The sequence below is a fragment of the Pteropus vampyrus genome, unplaced genomic scaffold, assembly GCF_000151845.1.
Source record: "Pteropus vampyrus isolate Shadow unplaced genomic scaffold, Pvam_2.0 Scaffold24, whole genome shotgun sequence".
Taxonomy (NCBI): domain Eukaryota; kingdom Metazoa; phylum Chordata; class Mammalia; order Chiroptera; family Pteropodidae; genus Pteropus; species Pteropus vampyrus.
In genome coordinates, this window is record NW_011888805.1 from 4,172,065 (window position 1) to 4,198,649 (window position 26,585).

Here is a 26,585-nt window from a genome sequence, read left to right on the forward strand (position 1 = left end):
TCATTCATTCATTCATTCATTCATTCATTGCTTGAGGAACATGCAACTGACAGGTAATAGATATTATATATCTGAGAAAATAATTATTTTAGAATTTTTACTTATTTAGGAAGACTCGCTGAGATTAAATAACATATTTAACTTAGCGGTTAGGTTCAAAACCCATTGGAAACCCTCTCAGGAATCTATCCTGAGAACCTTTTGTATCTTTTCATTCATTTTTCTCCTTCATTTGCTCTTCCTGGAATCTGCTGGATCTTTCCTTCCTGTTCTACTGTCTCCGTTTGAAAATAACATTTGAATTGATGTTCTCGTTTACCACCAAGAATCTCATTTAACACATCTGAAAACAGCATGTTTTGGAACAGGCAGGAAGGATTAAATACTAGCATTATACTACATGTTATATATTATAATCCATTAAAAAATTAATGATGGGAAGCAGGCTGCTGAGAGCATTTCTAGTGCTAAGACATTATTGAAATTTGAGGGAAAAAGAAAAAGGCTCTGGTTCCTAACAAAAGAATCCATTCCTTCCTATACTAACCAGGTGGGGGAGAAATAGGAACGATCTGGCAAGTACTGTTCAATAGTCAGAATAAAGAACATAGTGTTTAAAAAATATATATGTATGTACATATGTGTATGTTTGAATGTGTATATTGTAGGTATATATTTTTTTAATTTTACAAAATATGATTAAATCTCACCACAATTTTTTTTAAAGTTCCGTTCTCAGTTTTCTTCCTTCTTATACTCCATTTAGAACCCCAAAGCTCATAAATAATTCCCAGGCTCAAGTTTACCATCAAATCAAGAATTTACAACATTTAGGCGAAAAAACACAGCTTTACAGACTTAACCATGGAAAATATATGTTGTTATCCTCATTTGTTTGTTAAATCTTTTAAAAATGTCATTAACACTATAACTGTTTTTTTTTTTTTAATTTAAACTTAGTTCTTTCCATAGAGAACTTTTAATCCATTTATTGTCCACCAGGAAAAAAGATCATATAGAAAGCTAGGCGAAGTCAATCTTGGTACTATTTTGACTATAAAATTGCCGGGGTTTTTTTGTTTTGTTTTGTTTTGTTTTTGACAATTACTTTAAGACTCCACTTAGAAATGTAACGGAACATTCATTTTATGATTTATGACTTTTTTTTTGGAAAGTGCTGGTGAAAATTCTCTGTGAACCTATGTCCTTTATTTAAAAGTTGGTCAATATCAATATTCATGATATAAAGGAAACCGATATGTCTCTAGCTCATATGCAGGACAAAAATATCTCCCAAAGCAATTTGTGCTACTTTTTCTTTGGCAGCTGAGGGTAACTAGAACTGCTCAATCGTGAACTGTGCAAGAATGAAAGGTCTGTCCTCCCAGCATTCGCAAATGGAGCTCACTCCCCAATCACAGCTCTCAGCCCCACTCCCCAGCTAGAATGTGAGCATCATGAAAGCAGGGCCTTTTTGGACAGATTTGTCCACTGCTCTGTCCCCAGTCCCAGAAGAGGGCCTGCCCCATAACAGGTACTCTGAGGATGCTGTGCAATGAATCTGAGAATGGATGAATAAATAAACGAAGGAAGGAATGTATCTGTCACTCTGACATTCATCAACACAAGACAGCTTACCAGGTTAGAGCTACTTACTAATGTTAACTCTTCAAAACCATGTTTATCTCATTTCCCTGTAAATAATCCAGGGAAATGGCCAACTGCCCTGCTATGTCGTTATGAAACACAAAGGCCATGCAGAAGTCATCTCTAGGGCAAGTCCGGTAACAAAATTATTCTCAAATTCTTCTCCCTCCCTCAAAAATGTGTGTGTGTGTGTGTGTGTGTGTGTGTGTGTGTGTGTGTGTGTGTGTGTGTCTGTCCGTCTTTCCTAGGGGATGAGGAAATACAAAATGTGACCTTAAAAACATGGTAATGTCCCCTCACCTTGCATGGGGTGAGGAAAAAGAATGAGGCTCTAATGAAAAGGCAGCGTTGGCTTCGTTCTTGCACAGCAAGGCCAAAATGGAAAAAGTTAAAGATCTTCTCAAAATTTCCCTATGACACTATTTTCTGTGGATTCCTTTCAATTGAAATGAGCAAAAATTAACGCGTTTCCTCTATCTTATAATCCTATAGTTTGGCACTTGATTTTCTCATAAGAGTGTAGGAATCTGCTTAAATCAATCTCACTGGGATTGAATAAGGTTTAGCCTTCCAGCAGATCACTGCTATCTTTCTGAGTGCTGGCGTCTGACATGCAATGCAATTTCCCTTTTCAGCTTCATGTCCCTCGGAACTATAATATCTTAGATATTTGGGCTTATTACTTACAAAAGAAAAATGAATTTGTAAATAAAAATAATGATTTTACTTATAAAATCACTTGGATTCCGACCAAAAAAAAAAGCTGTTTGAGAGTAAAAATGATTAAACACCAGAACAGGCTACTAAACAGAGCTGCAGAACCATTCTCCCTGACACCGTTTAAGAAAACAAAAAATAAATTTAAAAACATACTGTCCTCTTTGTTAGACTATGACCTTGTGAGATGTCTCCTAGAGCTAGAGTCTATAATAATATTACTGAGTATCGTGACCAATAATGAAATATCATAAATCTTTCTCTGTAGGCAGTCTCTGGTGACTTTCAGTTGTAGACTTTCAGTATTAAAAAAAAAAAACTAGTACACAATAGTGACAAAAGAAATACCTCCAGGAAAATTACCCTCAAAAGTGAAATTAATTAAATTTGAACCATAAGAAGAAAGTGAATTCCTGTTCCTTGGGTCTCATGAAAGTGAGAGCCGTTTACTCAAAGTTACTAAAGTGTCTAAGAAAACAAATGCCTTGGAAAAAACTGATGGCCAATATAGGCAAACAGAGAGCAGAAGAAGAAAATCTGGTTACAAGCCCCTGACATTTGTATTAGGGATCTTCAGAAAAAATAAAAACAGCAGGTGGAGGAAGAGATGTTAAATTTAAGTAACTAGCTCGACTGATTGTGGAGGCTTGGCAAGTCCAAAATCTTCGGGGTAGGCTGTCAGGCTGGAGACCCAGGGAAAGGTTGCAGTTCAAGTACCTCTAATTCGGTCTGCTGGCAGAATTCCCTCTTCTTCCCAGAAGGTGAGTCTTTTTCTATTAAGACCTTCAACTGATTTGGACGGGGCCCATCCACACTATAGAGAGTACTACTTTACTAAGTTTACTGATTTATATTTTTTCATCTTTTAAAAAAATCTTCCACAAAAGCATCTAGAATAATGTGTGACCAAATATCTGGACTATAGCCTGGCCAAGTTGACACAAAAAATTAACCTTCATAAGTTGCGAGGAAAGAGAAAAATGAACTGCGGGGAGCACAAGAAGCCACTACAAATATGCTTTTTGTTATAGGGCAGTTGGGTGACCTACCATCCTCGTTTGTCTGAGACTGAGAGGTATCTCAAGATGATGGGACTTCACCATTAAAACCGGGAAAGTCCCAAGCAAAACTGGACAAGGTCACTTTGCAGGGAAGGATATGTCATCCGTCCTTATTCTGGTCTACAGCTCAGCAATAATTCTTCCAATTTATCTCTAACCTTGTAAATTACATTTATAAATGTTCACGGACACACCAGCCTTAGGCAAAGATATCTTCCCATATAAATAAACAAATTCATTGTGGTTTATAAAGCAGCTTCTTGTGAATTTTGATTTCATGAGTGTCCACCTTTAAGTATGATGATAAAGTCTAGGAGTCAATACTGCCATGAAAACGTCATCAGCATCATAAAGAGCCAAAAAGCCTATTAACAAGTGAGACAATGAGCCTTTAGACAATGAGCCTTTAGCCAAACTATAGGATTCTAGGATAGAGGAAACGCGACAAGCCCTTTCTGCAACCTTCAACAAACATGAATAGCAGGTAAACTTGGGGATGGCTGGAACGGTATTTTCTAAACTGGTTTCCATGATACAAACTGGGCTGGAGGCCGGGGGGGTATAGGTGGGGGGATGAGAATGTTTGGAAAAACAGTGTGATGAGCAAAGTTAAATATGTTTCTTTACTGCAGGACTTTGCATAGCCTTGAATATATAATGTGCATCATGCAACATCAAAAAAAAAAAAAAGACATAATTTGCAAAATTTTCCAAACTAATTGGACCACAGAAATCACTTTCAAGGCAAGCATTTTAATATCTCCCAGGACAAGAGTCAACGGATATCCAGTTTGGTAAACACAGGACTAACAAGATATAAATGGGAAATATTTCAGCTCATCAAAATATTTTCAAAAACATAATTTCTGGCTCAGCATTTATTCTCATGCAGGCTCCAAATTTGTCCTGTATCTTAGTATACAATTCAAATGTTAACTCACTGGTAAGTTTCACCTTTAAAGAAAATATGGTTTACTTCTCACTTTAACGAACTCTCAAATCAGCAAACAAGTATACAGCAAAAGCTACACAAGAACAAGGACATCACGTGGTAGAGCAGAAGCCCCTTACTTTTCTCCTCCTTAGAGGGGCTCCCCTGAGGCTTAATAAGCAACACACCCCTCTATAAGTGAGGAATCACAGGTTGCAGTCAGTCAATGAGTTGCCTGTCAAATTAATCTAATGAGTTAAGCTCTGCTAAATTTTTTAAGTTTATACTGACACTTAAACCTCAAATAGGAATTCCAGGATGAAAAATCAAGAATGATAAGGGAAGAAGATTTGAGGAAAATGTGTGTTGCAGGTTGGGGAGAATTTCTAACTCAGAGGGGATCTAAATCAAGTAGATCAAATTCACAGAGAGATCCACTCAGAGGTATTAGATAATATAGGTCTGTGACGACTTGCATCAACGCTACTTTGACCCACTGGAAATACAAGCTTTAGCTCCAGATCAATTTGGAGACGTTTGAAAAACATTTTTAACATAATGCGAAGGCATTCATACAAACTCAAAAACACATATTTATTGGAATGAGAACATGCAAAACTAGTAAAAATATTGAAAATGTCAGTACATTGTGTGGCACTTAAACTGAGCATTAGCTAATTTTAATGATTGCTTTCTCCTACAATACTGCCAGTATTGCCAGCAACAGATGTTGTTACTGAAAATGCTAATTATTATATGCCCTAACCACCATCTAGCTCTCTCTCTCTCCTTCTTTGTTGATTCGTATTAGCAATTACATCTGTGCATGTATAAACTGCATATGATTTGAAGTTGTGTATAACGTAGGATAACATCACCGCATGAAATAACAAAGAGATTCATTATTTTATTTCCCACTGTTAAACAACATTTTATAAATAGTACTGAATAAAATGAAGTTCATCTATAACCTGTGTTCATTGTCACATTTCAGGTTGATGGCATACAATCAGAATTTATTTCCATTATGTTCCAATGAGCAAATACCTTCAAATCAAAATGTTAAGACATGAACAATATTATAAAAGCACGGTCTATGTTAACTTCCCAAAAAAGTCACTAGTATGAACTCAAAGATCACTAAAACAGATTACAATTTAAAAATTATTCTTTCTCAGCAACTCACAGAGGTAAACATGAAGAAAGAAAAGGGAGGTCCAAAATGAGAATAAAAAGCTACCTGACATCCTCAAAATAATTTCTTCTGTTTAATTTCTAAACATCTTAGATATCGGGAAACTTATTTTAACCTGCATTTATACTAATGAAATCTGAAAATGAAGATTTCTTACTTCAAACTTAGTGTTAAGTTCAGTTGTTAGATATAAAAGATGGAAGGCAAAAAGAATTGTTGCCCACATTCAAGTTAAAGAATTCTGAGCTTAGTTGCAAGAAAATAGGGCTGTAGCCTTTTAAAGCAGAGGCGACACAATAAACAGAATATTGATTCATTTCTAAGTAATTCTCTCCAAGTAATTGATAGCTTATCTCTTGCCGAACTGATGATAAGGGGAAAGTTATTCAGTCATAATAAACGAAGGGTAAGTAGGAGCAGATCTGGAACTGGAGTTTAACAATGAAGTTCTATCCACGCTCTGCTTTAGCAAACTGCCAGTCTATCCTAATTCGTGTCATCAAATATTTTTGAATAAATATTAGTGCCAATATTGAATATCAAGGCTGAGATTTTCTGTGTACAGCACACATTTGACAGACATGCTCCAGAATTTTGATGTGTGAAAAATCTATTTTCGTTAAAAAATTCTGTACCTTGCTGTTTTGAATATAACTGTAAGAAATAAATGATGACTTGAACAGGTCCTATTAGTTGGTACAAAGGCAATACGATCAGGTCTAAGAACCAAGAGGTATATCAAGCCAATGCCAAAGAGAGATCTTGCATTCACTGGGAACTTGAACGAACTTTTTCAAGATGGTAGAATTTTACGCAATAGCAACAGAGCAGTCAGGGAGCCAAGGATAGACTGTGATGAGTGCATCCTTCTATAAACATTACAAGAGACTAGGCTCAGATAAAATATTCTCAGACTTTAGTGATTTTATTTTTTTGTCTGTTCGAGCCTTCAAACAGGCTACCAAACCAATATTTTAAATTGAGCAACAATTACAAAATGTCCCACCCATTATACTAGGGAGACACATGGAAAAGAACCAAGTTCTCATAACATAAAGAACTTACTTTTAATGGAATAATAATAAGTCACTTGTAATACTGTATGATCTCACTTACATGTGAAATCTAAAAACACTTAACTCATAGAAAGAGAGAGTAAAACAGTGGTTGCCAGGGGCTGTGGCGTGGGGGAAACGAGATGTTGATTATAGGGTGCAAACTTCCAGGTGTAAGATGAATAAGTTCTGGGGACCTAAGGCACAGCATGACGACTAGAATTAACAGAACTATACTGTACACTTGAAAGCTGCTAAACTTACATAATATGTCAATTATATCTGAAGATCAGCCTTTAATTGTATGAAGTGTTCAAATAACATTCATTTTTAATTATTTAACCTCTTAAAATCAGGTCACTGATTTCTTAAGACAAGAACATTCATAACTGTGTAGAAGTTACTCCCACTTTCCACGCTCTTGTTCTCTCATAATCCTGGTCTTTCCAAGACCACTAGGGCAGGTGTAATTACAATGCTTATGAACAACTCTCAGAGATATGAATTACTGTTTCTACCACATAGGTGTGGAAAATAGGGTTCAGACAGCTTGAAAGCGACAAAATAGAGGTAAAACAGTGTCCAAATTCAAAGGTTAAAGGCTCTGGACTTACATGGAAACAGAGAAGCAGAGATAAGGATGCAGATGAGACATAATTCGGACTCTAGAAAGTCTTATATTTTGACTACACGCCAAATCTTTTACTTCAAACATTTTATTTAAATCTTATGAAAATAAGACTAGACCCTTTATGAACTAATTAAAAATATAAAAGTGAGTTCCCCAGGAAATATTAATGATGTAAATAATGCTGAGACTATGCTTGTACCTTCTGCTTTCACTTTGGACACTAATAGTTATGTCTGTGAATTGACTTTTTTAACAAATTATTGGAATATCTGATTTTTTATAAGACATCAACATTTTTTTACTACAGAGACTGAGATCTGCTATTTTGCTGTTAAATACTTAGGAAACTATTTATTTCATAACTTCAATGAGAGATTGCTTCCTAAGTCACTGGAATTCCTGAACATCAAATAGATGTTGACCAGGTGTTGATACATCAAACGGAAGTACACCAGCTCAAAGGAAAGCAAAATTTTGGCATAGACAAAGGGCCAATAAACTTAAAGAAAAAATTCTTACATGTAATCAGTGATCGCAATGTAAAACTATCAAATTGACAAATACTTTAAAATTATAAAATTCAAGGCTAATAAGAGTATGATGAGACCAATATTATCATATACTGTAAGAGTATACTTTAGGACGGCCTTTCTAGAAAGCCACCTAGCAATGTATAACCTTTGATCCAGCAGAGCCATTTACAGAAACTCATCCTAACTAAAAATAATAATCAGTTACAGTCGAAGATTTATATGCAAAGAATCCATTGAAGCAACAGAAGAACAAAAGTAGAAAAAAAATTATTTGTCCACTTCACATATACACACAAATGGAATACCTAAAATTGCCATAACAAATTATGATTTTAAAAATAAATATATAAATGCTTATACTGTTATGAAATGAGAGAAAAAAATCAATATTTGCAAAAGCAAAAAGCATTCTATAAAATGATTGCAAATTTGTATAAATGTACTTTATACAAATAACAAATTATGATTTTTTAGATAAATATATAAATGTTTATACAGTTATGAGAGAAAAAATCAATATTTGCAAAGGCAAAAAGCATTCTATAAAATGATTGCAAATTTGTATAAATATACTTTATACAAATACATATGCACAAAGAGTGAAATAAAATAGAGAAAGATGTTAATATTAATATAAAATGTAAATACTCTTTTTAAAAGTACTGGAATGTTTTAATATGCCAAACAAAATTAAAGATGATTTGCTACACACGCATATTTAACAGCTGTCGTCCATCCGTCTTTGATAGTACAATTCACACATTTTTCTTAAAAATAATTTTTTAGACCAACTTCAAGATGAAAACCCAAGGCTCGGCAAAGGTTAAGTCGTTTACCCATTATGCTCAATACAGTTAACGGTATGTCCAGAAAGATGCTCTCCTCACTTGCCCTCCAGGGCTCTCTCTGCTACCACTCACTGCTTCATGCGTACCTTGATTCTTATTTAACCTCCCCAAAGATTTTTTTTCAATGTAAGATGATATCCCAGAGAACTACTTAAATGAGTATCCTTCCTCACTTCCTTCCAGCCCTAATTAACCACCCCGTTTCCTGATGCACACCTGTCTTAAACAGCTGTATCTCAGGAAATGGGGTGGTGGCTTCTACTCTTCAATTTTTAGCTTTTATTAAAGGAAACAGTCAAGTGCTCTGCACAGTGCTTTAAGCCTTGAGTAAGGTTTCTCCCGAGCTGCAATAAATATTTGTTAATATTGACTTAATTTAATCAAGAGCAATTAATCGGGAGCACAAAATACATGTTATAAATAAATAAATACGTTTTGAAATCACCCAATAACTCTTTCAGTTATTTATAGTATCAGTAACATGCTATTCCGACTCATTCTTGGAAAACAGTATAAAATGTGTTCCATACAACTTTCAGTAAATAAGGAACAACTCTAGGTTTCAATTACAATTCCTACCATTCTTTTACCAGATAAGAAACTTCCGTTGATCTGGCAATGTGAAAAATATAATATATATTGAATTATAAAAGACAAAAAGCTTCAAGATACTACAATGTATCCTAAATGAACCATCGCATATATGACTGAGTCAAATTATAAAACAGCAGCTTTAAGTAGCAACTCGGAAGAAATGGGAAAAACAAAACAAAAAGATGCAAATATGAATGGCTTTTGCAGTAACCTATTACGAGTAAATTGTTCCTTTGACAATGCTTATGTGTCTTTCCTAGATAAAGGACAGTCCTGGAGTTTAAGAACTGTGTTTTGATAAATTTCTACTAACCTCAACAAATGTAAAAAAAAAAAAGACATTATATCAACACTGCAAACGAAGAGCCCCTTAGCCTGCCTGGACAATAGTTATCAGTTCCAAACAGGATTTGGAAAATCTTGTTAAACAGGGGTGCAAACCAAACTTTCCTATTATATTGAGTTTTAAATAATGAATGCTTTTATAAAGGGCAATTTGTTTTCCGATCTCTACAGGAATTAATAAATTATAACAAATGAGGGTATCAATACTACATATTTCATGCTTTGGAAAGTCACAAACTTTTGTAGTAGGCATGTGCAGCTTTTATAAAGGAAAAAAGAGTGTTTTAAAATGATTTTTGTTCAATTTAAACAAGCTAAAAGAAAGAAAAGCTACAGACTCAGTATATATTCGTCATCAGGTAAGTCAAGACACTTTTAAACTATTTTGCATTTGTCACAGTCTTATGTTAACAAAATATGAAGAATATAGAGAGGAAAATTGAAATTTTTTTATGATTCTCAACAGTTACACTTTCAGAGTTTCAAGTAATCTCTCCCACCTTTATCATAGTAGAGTTGCTGTTACTTTTGAAATAATTTATCATGAAAATATTCAAGCACATAGAATAGCTGAAAGATAGTAAAATAAACACCCATATGCTGAAAACCAGATTTAACAACTGTTAAGATGTTATTATAAGGGTTTTATCTAAGTGAAATATTTTATATATTTATTTTTGGGAACTGCTTCCAAGTAATTTAGATTTAACTTATTCACACCAACAACTTGATTCGTTTGGTTTCAACAGTCCACCTCAGAAACCTATAAAATATACACTTTTATAAAACAGTCCCATAAGCTCCAAAAATAGAATATAGCCTTCCTTACCAGTGCAGTTCAGCCATTGCCACGACTGATATATTCTGGGACAGTTCACTTAACCCCTATAAATCTCTGACATCCCATCTTTAAAAAATGAAGGAACTAAACTTGAAAATATCCATAGTTGCCACTGATTATTAAGTTTTATGATTTCAATATCCATAAGAAATCTCAACTCTCATTGCCTTGTTCAACCTGCAATATGAAAATCAGAGAAACCGTAAGACTCCTAAAAGGTGCAAGACACGTGCCAGAAGCAGCCCTCTACCCCAGCCGTCAGTGGGATGGATGTATTTCTAGAAATCACTCAAGCTTTTAAAGTAAGGATGATGACATTAGGCACAAGTGAATTATTGAATTATTTAATTGTCATAAGGTTATTGATTCTCAGCCACACGGGGCTTCCTGAAATTTTTGGTTTACATTATCATTTCTCAAATCTTTCACTAGCTTCCTATAAAGCTTTGCTGCTCAGCTTTTAGAAATAAGCATAATAGGTCATTTAGCTTCCATTAGGAGAAATTACTTCAAAAAAGAGCAAACGTCTCCCTTCTTTACCACTACACCACGTGGATCTTCCACAACGACAGGCTATGTAATGAAGCGATTTAGGATTTGCTTCAAGAATTAATGGAAAACAGCACTCAGTCACTATAATCATTAATTCAGGCTATTCAGTTCATAGCAAAGCCTCACTCTCCAAATAGAGATTACTAAAAAATCATCTGAGAATTATCAGAATGTTTAATTCTTATCGAAATTCAATAAAGACCTTAAGCCTTCCCAAGCTTTATATATGCCCACCAGCAACTGATATAAATAATGTATAGATTATAAAAAGTATGGCTGCCCTAATTTTGGATTGAATAAAACTTTCAGAATATATCTTTTGACTAGATACTAACCCTCAGGGGCCATTAGTCTTGCAATGAAGATATGTTCTTTTTCATGTAACCCCAATGTGAATCTAAGCTGTTTGGAAATAGTACGATTTTACTGCTAGAGGATGTACCTTAATATGAAAGCTGGCTTGGTGCCTTAGGAGAAAAGTGAAATGACCCCGCATTACACTTTGGTATTCAACTTTCTGCCGCCTGAGCTGAGACAAACAGAAGCTTTTATTTAGTATGTTCTTTCGCTGTTTCAAAAATTATTCCAGCAGGGAACTGTGGTAAAAGCATGTGGATAAATACTGCTATTGCTTGTGTTTAGTGGTTGCTTTACAGAAAAAGAAATTACAGAAAATTTAATATTTTAATTTTATTAATACTCTAACCTTGTATAGCAAATTCATAAAAATTAACTTATCTGTCCTATAGTATCTTTCTAAAGTAATAGAATGCATATTATTCCCACTGTCCAGACGAAGAAACTGAGGACTGATGTATTACTCGAGCATCGCAAAAGATCAAACAGCAAGTTAAGTAATCAAACCTAGGTCTTCTGATTCCAAATTCAGCATTTTTCCCATTATACTTACTTTAACGGTACTCTAAATAATTAACATGATTACATATTTTAGAATGCTATGAGGTTAACAAATCACAACAAAAGCGATCCTAATTATTATTATTAATTAAAATTCAAAAACTATGAAGTTCTATAAGATAAAGTAGTAAATTTATTACAGTAAATTAGAATTACTTTTCCACTCCCTTTACCTAACACTTATGGTTCCAAACTCTTACTCCCAATCTCGTGTTAAAAAGAAAAGACAGAATAGATCAGTGGGTGCCCAGGGTAGGGAGTGGAATGGGAGGAAACAGGAAGTGGTTGCTCATGGGTATGGGGTTTCTCTTGGTAGGAGAAGGAGAAAAATGTTCTCAAATTTAGTTGTAGTAGTGGTTGCACAACCCTGTGAAAATGCTAAAAAAGACTGAATTGTATACTTTAAGAGTGAATTGTATTATGTATCGATTGAAGCTCAATAAAATTATTTTTAAAAGAATACGTGGAGTCAAAGTATAGCATTTCTATTGTTATAATATCATTGTAAATCTAAGAAAAACTCGAAATTTGGGCTATTTATTCAACATTTACAAATATGTGCTGCTCGAAAGATTCCTCTAAAATAAGATAAGGCCCCCGAAATTCAAGATATTGACAATTCAAGAGAAATAAATAGTGAACTATAATAATACCAGGCCAAGTTAAATGTCAATTCTATAAAAATAAGTACAATAAATATAATAAAATGTAAAGAACACTAAAGTAGTCTCCTGGAAACAAATATGTAGCCAAGTGTCACTTGGCTGTGTCACCTTGGGCAGCATAAAATAAAATGAAAGCACATTAAGGCCAAACCTCCACTTAAATGTTAAGGCATCATTTCCTCATATATAAAATGGGGAAACTGGTCAAATAATTTTTATAATTTCATTAACTCTGAAGTTCTAGAAATCTATAACTTAATACTAGAGAGACTGACTTCTACTGTGAACTATTTTTCATTTTTGCTTGATTTATTGTGTCATTCGCTCGTCAACTGAGTCACAAAAGCATAACTTTTTTTGTCACTCTCACACCAAAATGACTTTCATCCCAAGGAAGTTGTTCTCTTTAAAGGAGACAGTCAGAAGAACTATGTTCTTATTTCAAAGATATGATTATTATGAAATTCTTCATTTTAGAATTCCCTTTTGGAAACGTTCTCCATGTTTGAATATCTCAAATATTCACAAACATTTCCCCTTTAAAACATGGCTAAATTTTGTGAACAGTCAAAAGTCAGTAATGATCTGGCGTACATAGCTGGCAATCAAAAGAGTAATCCTTTACTGAGATGAAAATATAAATGTTAATGAGTGAATTTCCTAGCCATTTGATAAACAAATACCCAATGTTCTCTGAATACACACACTTTCGTGCCCTGTGTCTTCTCTCATTCAGATGTCTATTCCCAGAATAATCTATCCTATAAACTCTACCTATTCCTCAAGGTCCCTAAACACCTTTTTCTAAACACTTCCCAGACGTTTTCAAGTCAGAAATGACTCTTTCTTCTGTGTTCAGATTTCAGTTTTATTACATGGTATTTGTCACATCTCATTTCGGATATTAGTGTTTGGGTTCCCAGCTCAGCGTCTGGATTTCAGACAGTTTGGGGATAGACTGTTTGTTCCCACACTTAGGCGAATCAGTTAACCTCACTAAGGTTTTAGTTTAGAATCTATATAACATGGCTGCATTTCTCATCTAACAATTTCATAAAATATTTTTAATTGATACCCCTTTTTTTCTGGGAAGGTACAGGCAATTAGGCATTCAAGCTGCTAGTGGGCAGGTCAATAGGTACTGCCTTGCAGAAAGAAAATTTGGCCATCCGTAGCAAATGTCATTAAATGTTCATTTGGTCCAGTTATTCAATTCTAAAAACATATCCTGGAAATAATCGGGATGCACTCAATGATTTATAAGGGTGTTCATCAAGAATTATTTATCATGAGAACACTGGTAATAACGTACTTATCTAACCACAGTGGATTGCTTAAACAAATTATCCTGCAGCCATTCAACAGAATTTTATTTACACTCTTGAAAATCACATGTAAGAAATGTTTAATGACATGGAAAAACATCCATGATGTGTAACGTTTAAAAGGTTATAAAATCCCAAAAGCAACCTAATCACAAACATAATTCCCTTGCTTCCATATCACAAGCACGCGGGCAGGAGGGACGCTCTCCCGCCTGCAGGTCACATGGGGTAAGTGCACACACATCTTGCTCTTTAAATTCTGAATGCAAATAAATATGGTTGCAGATAATGTTTTTAAATTAAAAAAATAAAATAAAATAAAAAAGGTCCTTTTTCTTTTATTTTACAAACACTTGCAAAGTATGTCCTGAAATAAAATAACTCGTTCTATGTCATTTTTGAGCTAAATATCAGAAAAGGCCATGATTAATAAATAGAATATCTATGACAAGAAAAGTAAATTCAGATGTTTTGGGAGTGAACTTAGAATTAAAACTAATGGCATCAAAAACCATACTTTTTAAAGAGTTGAAAATACATTTAAGAGTTTCTATATTTCTCTTCATTCTCTTCTAAGCAAATATGTTTGTTTTTCCTCCAGTATGAGTTACAGTAAAGATAACTTCTTTGCTTTGTTCAGTTTCTGGTTATGGAACAGAATGTCTTAATATGATGTTTTACCTAAGTCAGGATTAAATCAGTTTCATTGTTGGTTCACTACATTTTCAGGTGCTATCTGGGAGCCTAGTCAATAATCTAGAGGTACTCTCGTTAATTAGGGCCTACTCAGCCTACAAGAGTTTCTGTCACAAGCTCATTGGTCAAAGGAGGGTTTTCTTTGCTCTTCTTCAAGTTGAATCTCAAACAGAGAAAATAACCAATTGGAAAAAAACTTCAAAGATGTAGTTTCCCTACTCCATTGTTAAATGTGGGAATGGCTCATGTTGCAACCCAAACCCAGTAAGCCAAAATCTGTGGGGCATGAATCTTTTGGAAAAGTTCCCTGGGTACCTGAGATGTGAACCCCCTTGTCAAGATCTAAGGGTTCCGTTAGGGATAAAGATAACAAAAATGATGATAACACCCAACACCCAAGAGACGTTATGGAATCTCTATGTTCAAGTAGTGGTTGCACTGTGCTGAGCACATCACTTGGATTTGATCCACATGCAACCAATGTGTGAGAATAATTATGATAATAGTGATAATAACCAACTGTCACAAGAGTAACCAACACACATGACATCTTATTACGTGCCAGCCTCTGTGATACCATTTTATAAATATTAACTTCAAAAATTCTCACAACCACTCGCAAGGGGATGAGAGGAGGGCTAATTCCAACCCATTTTCTGAAAAGGAAGCTGAGATGCATATTGGATGACTTGCCCTTTGGTAAGTGGCAAAGCCACAATTATTTGAATTCACACGGTCTAACTCTAGACTAACATGAACTCTCTTAACCATTAAATTTCTTCAGAACAAGTTATCAGAACACCCTTGTTTTGCGCAGAAAATGCAAAAATGTCGTATTTTATGCTTATGCTGCTTAACATGTCCTTTTGACACATGACAGCCATTCAGTACATGATCTTTGAGTTGAATCGTTAAAAAAATATTCTTAATAGAAAGGATCCAGTCTAGAAAATTAGTTGACTAATTTTTCAATTTGTTTTTTAAGGAGGTATTATGACCTTTTAGATATAATAATAAAAACAATATTTGAGAATAAAGAATTAGGTTCAGTGAATACTTAATTCAATACTTGTGATATGGAGACTCAAACCAAACTAAATTATGACTCAAAAACCAGAACCAACTACATTAATTTGCATTAAAATGAACCAATCCATCTTTTTTACAAAACTACAAAATGAGCCCACTAAAACAATCATACAATATACAAGTTTAAACTAGAACAAATTTTTGATTTCTTCAAATTATATAGCCAGAACTCAAATATAAAAGTAGTTTTGAAATGAACATATTTCATTATGTTAAAACATCTAGGTGAAAACAAGTACATCACCACTCCACAAAACTAGCAGCAATAAAACATCCATTCTAGATGATGTTTCCTCATCTGTAAAATGAAATGGTTGAATTACATGGTTTCTAACAACTCCTCATGCTTCAGGATTCTATAGTTCATGCTTTAAAGAATACTATTGGTTAAATTTCTTCAGAAAATGAAATGCACATGAAGATAATTTAAAATGAAACAATACTACCTAGTTAATGTGATTTCTCTTTCTGTACCTTTTATAATGCATGGCTCTTTTAGCCCAGTATAATCCCTAAAACTATGTGAAAGTAAGTGTGAAGAGGCATTGGATCTGGAATCAGAAAACCCATGTTTATCATGGACATGGACAATAGACTAGTGGTTACCAGAGGGGAGGGGGAGGTAGACAGGGTAAAGGGGGCCAAATATGTGGTGACAGAAAGAAATCTAACTACGGGAGGTGAACACACAGTGTAAATATATATATGCTTTACTGTTAAAGTGTACAGCTGAAACTTACTGGATTTCGTTAACCAATGTCACCATAAAATTAATTAATTAATTTAAAAAGAAAGAAAAAAGAAAACCCATATTTAGTACAAGTTGTGCCACATACTAGCTGAGTAATTAATGACATGTTCCTTTACCTGTCAATTTACAAAACCTGTTTCACCACTTGTTCAATAGGAATAATGACAATTTTCTTCGCTACCTATCTCTTAAGGATAAATAATAATATAATTATTAATTAATACTCTATGTATTAATGATGAAATACATGAGGAAACACTGTAAACTCTTAAACACTAAAAATTAATGGAAATTGTATCAGTGGTAACAAGACTTTTCAATGATGAAAGCTTGTGGCTATTTTATTGCTATATTTGGCCACTTTTCTTTCAAATTTCTTAAAGTAAGAGTAAAATAGTCTATTGTGAAAATAGTTCAATGTCTTCTTTCATTTGATGTTTCTCCAAAATTCTCACTTAAGCTTTATGAAGCCATATTTTCATATCAGCCTATTATTTATTAAGCAGTAAAAGGCTCTGTCTGCTTTATTAAGTGAGCTTTGTTATAAATTAATCTTCTAGAATTCCAAAGAACTGAATAAACTAGAAGAAAAATAAACAGAAACCCTCTGATGCACTTCACATCCTTTCCAAGTTCAATTATTTGAACTTATTTACCTTGCCCAGAAATGAATCAACTTTGTGAAACTGAGAAAGCTACCACCATAGCATGAAATTTTCTATATTCTTCTATCTCTATGGTAGGAGTTCTACTAATTGCTTATTTTAGAGAGCTAAAAATAAAGTGCCAACTATACTAAGAGAAGCTGGCAGTGTTCACAATCACTGGTAAAAAGGAGTGAATAATGTCTGTGCATTTAAAAATTAGCAGTGCATTCGACATAGAAATTTCCCCTTGAAATTTAATAAACTTTATCCCTAGGTAAACATAAATCATGAATGTTTCAGTCACAATTATCTAATGATACTCTAAAAATAAAGATCTTTTATCTATCTCTTAATCCGACACTGTCGGAATGACTGCCCGATTTGTAGATCACAGATCTAGACTCGCACAAATAATGATATCTTAACTGTTAAAGAACTATTTTAAATGCAATCTGGTAGAATGGTTTTAATTATTTTTTAGTTAACTGACAAAGCATTACATCATATCTAATTATACTATTTTTAGCTTAAAGTCATTGATAGTATGAGTTTTCTGATTAACAAAATGTTATTAAATTAGATAACCGTTTTTAAAAATAATTTTGAAATACACATTGTCTTGGGGAGCTGTGACCAAATAGAGAATAGGGAGTCACCTAAATTAGCACTACAGTTTACGGCCATGCTACCCTGAACGCGCCCAATCTTGTTTGATCTCAGAAGCTAAACAGGGTCGGGCCTGGTTAGTATTTGGATGGGAGACCACCTAGGAAGACCAGGTGCTATAGGCATAAAAAAAATAAATAAAATAAATAAAATAAGGGATTGTAAGCTGACAAGGTCCTTGCAATCTGTGAGGTTGACCAAGGGTTGTCACGCCTAAAAAATATAATAATAATAATAATAATAATAATAATAATAAATAGCACTGAAGCTTTGAGGAGCCACAGGTACACACAGTAGTTTTCCCTGTCCTCAAAGATACATTATACAACCCCCAGTGGATAGCCTGAAACCACAGATAGTGCAAACTCTATTTATTCTAATTTTTTCCTATACATAGGTACATAGGTATGTACCTATGATAAAGTTTATTTTGTAAATTACTCGCAGTAAGAGATTAATGACAATAACTAATAATAATATAGAACAATTACAACAACATACTATAATAAAAGTTATGTGAATGTGGTCTCTCAAAATACCTGGTACTTTGTACAGCATAAATATGCTGGACAAAGGGATGGCAGGACAGAGCTGGATGGTGCAAGATTTCATCACGCTACTAAGAATGGAGCAAAATTTAAAACTTATGACGTTTATTTCTGGGATTTTCCGTTTAACATCTTTGGACCACAGCGGACCACAGATAACTGAAACCGAGGAAAGAAAAAGCATGGATGACAGGGAACTGCTGTAGCTAGTGACAAGTAGAGATGTAGATATTGTCTCTCATGACTCGTTCCATTTTATCTGCAATCTCTACCCACCGAGAGAGTGCAGAAAGCAAGGGAAGAGTAAGGGAAGCAACCCACCCAGGTGCTCAGGCAGCTCAGATGCAACATGCCTAAGGCATCAATGCAGATGGGTTAGATGCAGGCCCGTCCTTTGGCATTTGGCATTTTTTTTCTATTAAACACCTCAGCCTTCACAAATTTGCTGAACTAAAAAAAAAAAAGAATTTCTCATAAAACCAAGAAGAGACGATGTTTCATATGATCAACTAGAGTTCTACCTCCAAGCTAGTAACCTTGACTCTGACCTTTCTATGGTTCAGACAATATGTGTGTGATTTGATTACAGAGAGCTATGGAGAGAATGTAGAGAGCTGACCCTAAAATATCTGCATCTCAACATTCAGATCATGCCAAAGCGCTTCTTAAAGCTCTATGCTCTAGAACAATTGGGGATTTAATTATTCAAAGATAGAATGGTTCTCAATCTGAAAAAAAAAGGTGGGGGAGTTTGGGAGAATAAAAAATATAATTTAACTATATGGGATGTAAATCATTTGAAAAGACACAATTCCACTGTGTCTTCTTTTAAAACACATAATCATAACTACCTCTAAATAAAGAAGACCCACACGTGTGGATGAAAAATGGTATATGAACTTACTTCATCAATGAACCTGAATATCTGTTCAGAGACTCTGTGCCTTTGTGGTCATGCACCATTGCCCCTTGGCACTACAAACCTCCACATAGCTCTCTATTGTCTACATGCAAACACACACACACACACACACACACACACACACACACACACACACACTTTTTTTGTAGACATCACACATCAAGCAAGACTTTCTGGGTAAAATCTTCTGGTCTACTTCCATTTCTCACAAAGTACTTGGAGTCAGCTGCTTAGTACCACAGGAGACAAAGTTTTTCAGACATGATTTTGAGATCAGCACACATTCACTGCACGTGTGAATCAGTGGTCACCCGTGTATACCACATAGGAGAACAAGACAACCAACAGGGGTACAAGAAAAGAATCATAGAAAGTAAGAATAAAATTATGCTCTACTAATATTTAATATGTGATTTTACAATGGCATATGTAATTTCTAAATAAATAGAAAGATAGCTAGACAGACAGGTGTTTAAAATATTTTTACTAACAGAACTACATGATCAAAAAAGTGAGATGACCAAAACCATGTAAACTAAAGTGTTTTACATATATATACACAGGCAAATAAAAGTTATATTACTACATTTAAATTTTTAAATGCTTCGATCATGAGAATTTTAAACATTAATTTTATATTTTTCTATAATGGTTCATATCTCAATCTACTTTAGAAAACAACCGCTCCTACCATGTCTTCAGTTAATAAATATTTTATAAAAATTGACACTAAGAAAGAAATCATGACTTACAAATTTCCTTTCGGATTCAACATAAACTCGATCAGCATTTAATCCAAAGATTTAATGATAAAATATCCCAAAATAATCAGAAAGCAATGAAAATAAATTAAAGTCAACTTTCATCTTTGAAACCATTTACATTCAGCTTTGATTCTACTGTGCTGTATTAGAAAAAAAATTTTACAGTCATTAATATTTTAAAAGAACTAAGCAATCAAAACCAAATCTGGAAAAATTAGCATCCAGCATAACGTGATTTTAAGTCATCAGGGCAATTTTCAACATTGTTAATTATATCTCCAAGAAAGCAGCACTTATGTTTCAATTTCCTGCCCAAATTTTATGGGATGTATAACCAGGAAGAAATATTTTAAAAAGCAAAAAATACAAGTAAATGTGTGAATATGTTGGGGGGGACATATTTTAACTCTGAGAGCTGTGAATTCCAGCTGCCTCTTTTCATTTCTCCTCTCTTTTCAAAATATAAGGAAAAACCACAAAATGAGAATATTCGACACAAAATTTCAGTTGCACAATGCATAAACTATTTTCTGATAAGAGAAGTATGAAAGTAAGCAAAGAAAGACAAGATATCACGAAGGAAAAAGTCTGATAAAGACATAATTTCCATACATGTAAAAGAAAAAATCTCAAAAAGGAAAAAAGGGGAGGATTAAAATGCCAATGTGAATTTTAAAATAGTCATGTCTCCCTTAGATTATGCAACATTTTTTTCTCATTCATGTCAGTCTGTAATATATAGACTGCCTCTATATTTATATGAAGAAATACTGAAATTTACAGCATTCCCCTTCTAAGAAACTAAATTTAAAGAATGTAGGAGGTATAGGTAGAGATAAAGTCATTATAGCATTTACAATTTAAGGGGAAGAGAATTATAGTGTCTTGAAGCAAATAAATACTAGACTCACTTAAACCTTTAAGTACTACATGCAGGCTATTGATAAATAAAATAAAATTATTTTTAGTTTGGAGAGATATCTACGTCAGTATTTGAGATGGCAATTGTGAATTAATATTTAATTCTGCAACTAAACTTTTATTTATGACATATGAGTTAACATAGTCAATAACTAAGATCAGCTTTCAAAATATAACCAAGCAAATAAGTTATATCTGTTACTAGTTGATTTATTTTATAGTAATTTTGCTACTTCCTATTTTGGATTTCCAGCTCTTTAGACAAAACCTCATATATCATTGCCTTATATTGACACCTGCTGGAAAGTACCGGAATTCTATATTTCTCATTTCATTATCTGGGCAGTTAATTTTGCATCTCTGAAAAGAAATGTGGAAGATATCATTTCACCTGCAAATAATACAATTTTAATTTTCTAAAAAAGAAAAGGTAACATTCATTCTAAACATCTTAATTGTAATGGTTTCTTTAGGAAATTATAAATCTCAACAACTCTGCCCAAATTGTATTTCTGATGAGAATTAATTTACCCACTGACTTCAGTAAGTGAACTTCTGTTTATCTAGGGTGTAATTATGAAACTAACAAAGCAACTTTCTCCAGTATTTGAACTTCTTCCATTTCATACTTCAGACTAACATAATACTTTGGTCATATGACTGGAGAAAATTCCCTGATTTTGTGAAAGTATGCATATAAATGGATCAGAAAAATGACCCAGCTAATAAAAACAGGATGCATTATATATTCATACTTGTAGTTAAAAAGATAAAATAACATGCATTAGGGAATGTGCTTTTTCTTCTCTATTAACAAAACTACCTGTTCATGAAATATATAAATGTTTTACCAGAATAAATTTATTCTCTGAAGTGAGCTAAAACATAACACATTAAAATAATTTACAATTCTTTACAACTGAATTAATTAATAAGTTTTAATTAACTTCTTATGCAAATAAAACACTTCTAAGTATTTCTGCAAAGAATACCTCACTATCTTAATCTGTCTCTTAAAACTTTTCAAAGAAAAAGGTTTCCAGACAGAAATATCCTTAATTGATCGACCTACAAGAAATAAAAATATATACGATAAAGTTAATAGAATACTGCTCTTCCCCCGCAATCTGCTGCTATATAATACGCACGGTTTAGATGCTTAGACACGCCATATTTTATAGCATCAGAAAAATAATACTGTCCTAGAGACAGTTGTTAAAATTACAAATGAGTCTGGGCAGCTAACAGTACAATGAAGATACATTCTTGGAAATGGTACTAGGAATATGATATGAGGGAAGAATTCTGTAGTGAGGTGCTGTATAAATTGCTTTAACATTCCTGTTATAATTCCTTCCTTTTTTTATATCAAACCTTTCAAATACATTCAAATACTCCAAATTTTGACAAAAGTAATGAGATAATATAACTGTAGTTTAAATAAAATAAAGCTATGATCAAAAATATAATAGTTAAATTAAAAAATACAGGAACTCATTCAATGGTTAATGTTTAGGATGACGTAGTATTTGAAATTTGCAACTGTCAAACAAGTTGCCTCCTGAAAGTGTACTTAATCCACCTGTCCAAATAAAATTAAGTTCTTTGAGTTTAATTATAATATATATAGATTCAAGAATATAGGGGACATTGTATGATGATATTAATTTAAGTCTAATAGTTTTCAAAATGTGCTTTAATTTTTCAAATTGAAAAACAATTAGCTTATTATAAAGAGATGGACAGTTTTTAAGTAATCTACTAAAAGATTATTTTAAACTCTTAAGTTTACTAAAATTTACATAAAATTAATGTGCCATTCAAAATTAAAACACTACAAAGTATCAGAGGTAACAGGTCTTAATGAATGTAGTTTTGCTGTATTTTCTTCAAATAGTTCACTAGCCCCTCTCAGAAGACAAGATTTTGTCAGTTGCAAAATAAAATAAGCACAAAACAGTACTTGCTCCTGTATTCCTAAAGAAACTCTAATTAGCAGTTCATTTTAACAGCTTTACAGTCACTAAGAAAAAGAATCTTTTCTGCTAAGAACCCCGAAAGATTAGTTTTTAGAGCCTTAGAAACAGTAGAATTGTCAGACACCAGAGATCCTTATATTCAATCACTGTTACCTTACAGAGCTTCTGATACCGAGGAGAAGAAACTGCCATCCTTTGTAAACGATGTAACAAAACCACAACTTTCTGCAGAGACGTTCTCACCACAGCCATCATTTTAAGTTTACCACACTTCTGGAGACACCTCAGAATTTGCATTATAAATGAAGAGCAATGATCATTTCCTCCCGGTCACTGGACAACGATTTGCCAGTTGTCTGAGCATGCTCGTTTCCAGGAATGTATTTGAAAGATACAGGGGCTCAGGTTCTAGGCAAAAGGAGGCTGGTATTCCCTTCAACTTCTCAGTTTAAAAAAAAAACGTATACAAACACCACACAGAAAGCCCCCAGCAGATCCTCACAGCCAGTACTTGCTCAGTCCGGCATAGCCAGGAAATAAAGCAAGTTGAGCAGCCAAACGCTGCCTGCTGCTGGAAAGGAGTGCGCTCAGTAGCCAAAAAGGATATTAAGTGAAACATTAAAGCTGCAGATACAAAGCAGACATCCCCTGGGAACAGAGATTCAACACAGCACCACCACGGTGCATGCCTCGCAGCCAGTTTATATTAAGATATAGAGTGGCATTCACTCTCACTCTTTAGAGGGATGCGTTCAGTAGTCAACTAAATGCAGCTCTGGCTGTGCTCTGTGCGATGAGTTGAAGAGACCCTGTTACAAACCTTGAGAAGAGCAGAAGGGTATCTGAGTCTAATGATATCAGCCCTTACGTTAAGTGCTAATAAATCACCTGAGACAGGTGATTTAGAACAAGATCATCTAAAACAAAACAAAACAAAAATACCTGCAGGGGTATTTGGCTTTACCTAAGACACCCTAAACGCAGAGTTGTCCATGGGCTCACAGATGCCTGCCTAGGAGGAAAGCCATTAGAAATCAAATTTCTAATGTTAGGTTAGGACTTCTCTAATTAAACAGCAAAGTTAATTTAAAAAAAAAAAAAAAGTCTGTAATTGACTACTGAACATTTCAAATTACTGCATTTCCCTTTAGCATCTTTATGATCTTATTTTATTTGTCATAAAGCTGTTTTAATATAACGAGTAAGAACTATAAGACCAAGTACAGAATTTTTGAGTTTTATAGGCATGTGTACAATTTGAGGTTCATTTTCTACTGCAGCTTGAATACCATCATAAATACCAATTGGAGTGAAGCACTATTAGGAAATCAGCAAAATAACAGAATGATTAAATGACTAGGTCAGAGAGCACAACCAAAAATAGAATCCAGACGTTTCTCATTATCAGTGTCCTGCTCAAACTAATAACCGGGATAATGCTGCATTTTCATCTTTCTCTACCATTGTTATGATTCTTTAAAAGAAACACGGTATTTTAAAGTATTTGCTTATCTTATTTATCCGCCTTCTCAGGCCTTCATTTCAGCATGATTTAAAGTCCTCTAGTAGGTCTTACAGAGTTGTGTTTATCAAGCAGCGTTTTTGCGGGCTCCCGCTTGTGTATTTTTTTTTTTCCCTGTAGGTCTATACCGAGAACCTATACTGCCTCCTTCTGGATAGGCTAACAATGTCAAAATATCCACATGAAGGCAAAATCAGAAGATGTAGTCAATAATGGTGTAGTTAAAAATGTTAAGTTTTTAGGCAAATGTATAGAGACAGAAAATAGGTTAGTGATGGTTTAGGGGTGGGGAGATTAGAGAGTTGGCAGTGGGGGACTGACGGCAAAGGAGTACAGGGTTTCTTTATGAAGTGAAGAAAATGTTTGATCATGATGATGGTTACACAACCCTGAATATTACCAAAAAGAATGGAACTGTACATTTAAATAGATGAATTGTATGGTCTATGAATTATATGTCAATAAAGCTGTTCTCAAAAAAAGAAAAGAAAAGCAAAAAAGGAAAGAAAAAGGAAAAAGAAAGTGAAGTTGTAATCCGTGCTCCTGAACCAGCAGGGGAAGTTTCCACAACACAGGTATTTTCCCCCAAATACCACACGGGGTGTGGAGCCGGGTCCAGGGGGAGACTGGAAATAATCTAAACAATCAAAGTCTACAGTAACGGAACAAGAGGGTGAAAACTGGGCTGAAGGGGAATACAGGAGATGAAAATATAATGAGCCCGAAACACATATTGTTAGAAAGCAGAAACAGTCACCTGTTGTAATGACACCCCTAAAAGACAGAGAGCTGCAGTACTTTACCCAGCAGAGAATAAGAACATCTCATTTCATTGGCACTTCCAAGATGTAAAATTTACATTAAAAAAAATAATTAAAATGATAATATGCTAGTATGTGGGCATGAAAATTAAGAATGTATTTGAGTTAATAGATAAACTGGGAGGTCAATAATAGATTTTCATTCAAAAGCAAAAAAAAAAAAAAAAAAGTTTCTGCATCCTTGGCCAAATTCTCTCATCTGAACATAGATCCATAGTGACAACTGCATGTCAGGCATCTCCTCTTGGATGTAACTCAAATGCCTCATTTCAACATGGTCAAAATGAAATGTACCATCCCATCACACACCCTACATTCCCAACTTTAGTGGACCCATACTATCGAGTTATTTATTAGGTCTACTCTCCCTGCCGCGGCCTCATTTCTAGTCATTATCACCTCTGACCAGATGGCTACAAGCATATTCTAACAGACTGCTATCAATCTTACCTGTTTCAAACTCATCCCTCATAATACCACCATTATAAAATACAAACCCCACTGCGTCACTCTCTTGCTTAATATCTTTTAATGACCTCTCTCCATTGCCACCAGGTTAAAATATAAAATACTTCGCAAGTCATCCAAGACCCTCTATGATCTGGACCGCTCAGCTCTCCAGGAGCTTATCTTTCCTGCAAATCTCCAAAGGATCAGATTTTTTCTCATCAGCCCTCTGCTGAGGAGTAAAACCTAAGTGCCTTGCAGCAGGGCAATGAATCATAAAAAAATACATAAATCCAAACGATCACCCACCCTTCACAGAAATAGCATGTATCATAGCATACTCCCCAAAATCTTCATTTCTCCTTGTGCTCCCAAACTATCCTTCACCTAAATTTACCCAAATTCACCTTACGCCGAATACAGAATAAATTTCATTTTCATGGAATGCTCCCATGGACCTGCATCCAGCTGTCACAGACATGAAGCAAGTATAACCAGTGAATGTGTTGTGTAAACAGTTCTACATACACCCCTTGTACACGGAGCACACATATTCGGAGGTCCTTAGTTTGTATTTCTTATTGCACACAGAAACTTCTTACCACTGTCACTACCACCACGCCATCAGAAAATTTACTTTATGATTTCAGATATTTTTGTATATTCATTTTCTTCAACAAACATCTTCCCATTTCCAAACAAGTTTTCATTTTAACCGTCTATTCACTCACACAAAAGGAGAGTCATTACTAGAAAAGCCATAGGAAAATAAAAATTCTCTTGCCTCAGAAATACTCAGCAAAAGGTATTAAGTCTCCAACAACCATCAACCTACAAAGAGCCAAAAATAAAGCCAACAAATTTCTTTTAACAAAATGGAGAAAATGTTTTAAAATTAAGAATATTTAATAAGGAGCAAAGGAGTGAAAATCATGCAAATTGCCACAATGTGAA

The 26,585-nt window shown here is 34.1% G+C and overlaps 1 protein-coding gene and 1 pseudogene across 1 annotated transcript in view; one reads left to right on the top strand and one right to left on the bottom strand.

Moving 5' to 3' along the window:
* The window catches only part of UTRN (utrophin), a 472,032-nt gene that overhangs the window by 202,862 nt on the left and 242,585 nt on the right, over positions 1 to 26,585 (bottom strand). The gene's annotated exons all lie outside the window — the stretch shown is intronic.
* On the top strand, positions 17,714 to 17,832 carry LOC111737244 (annotated as a pseudogene).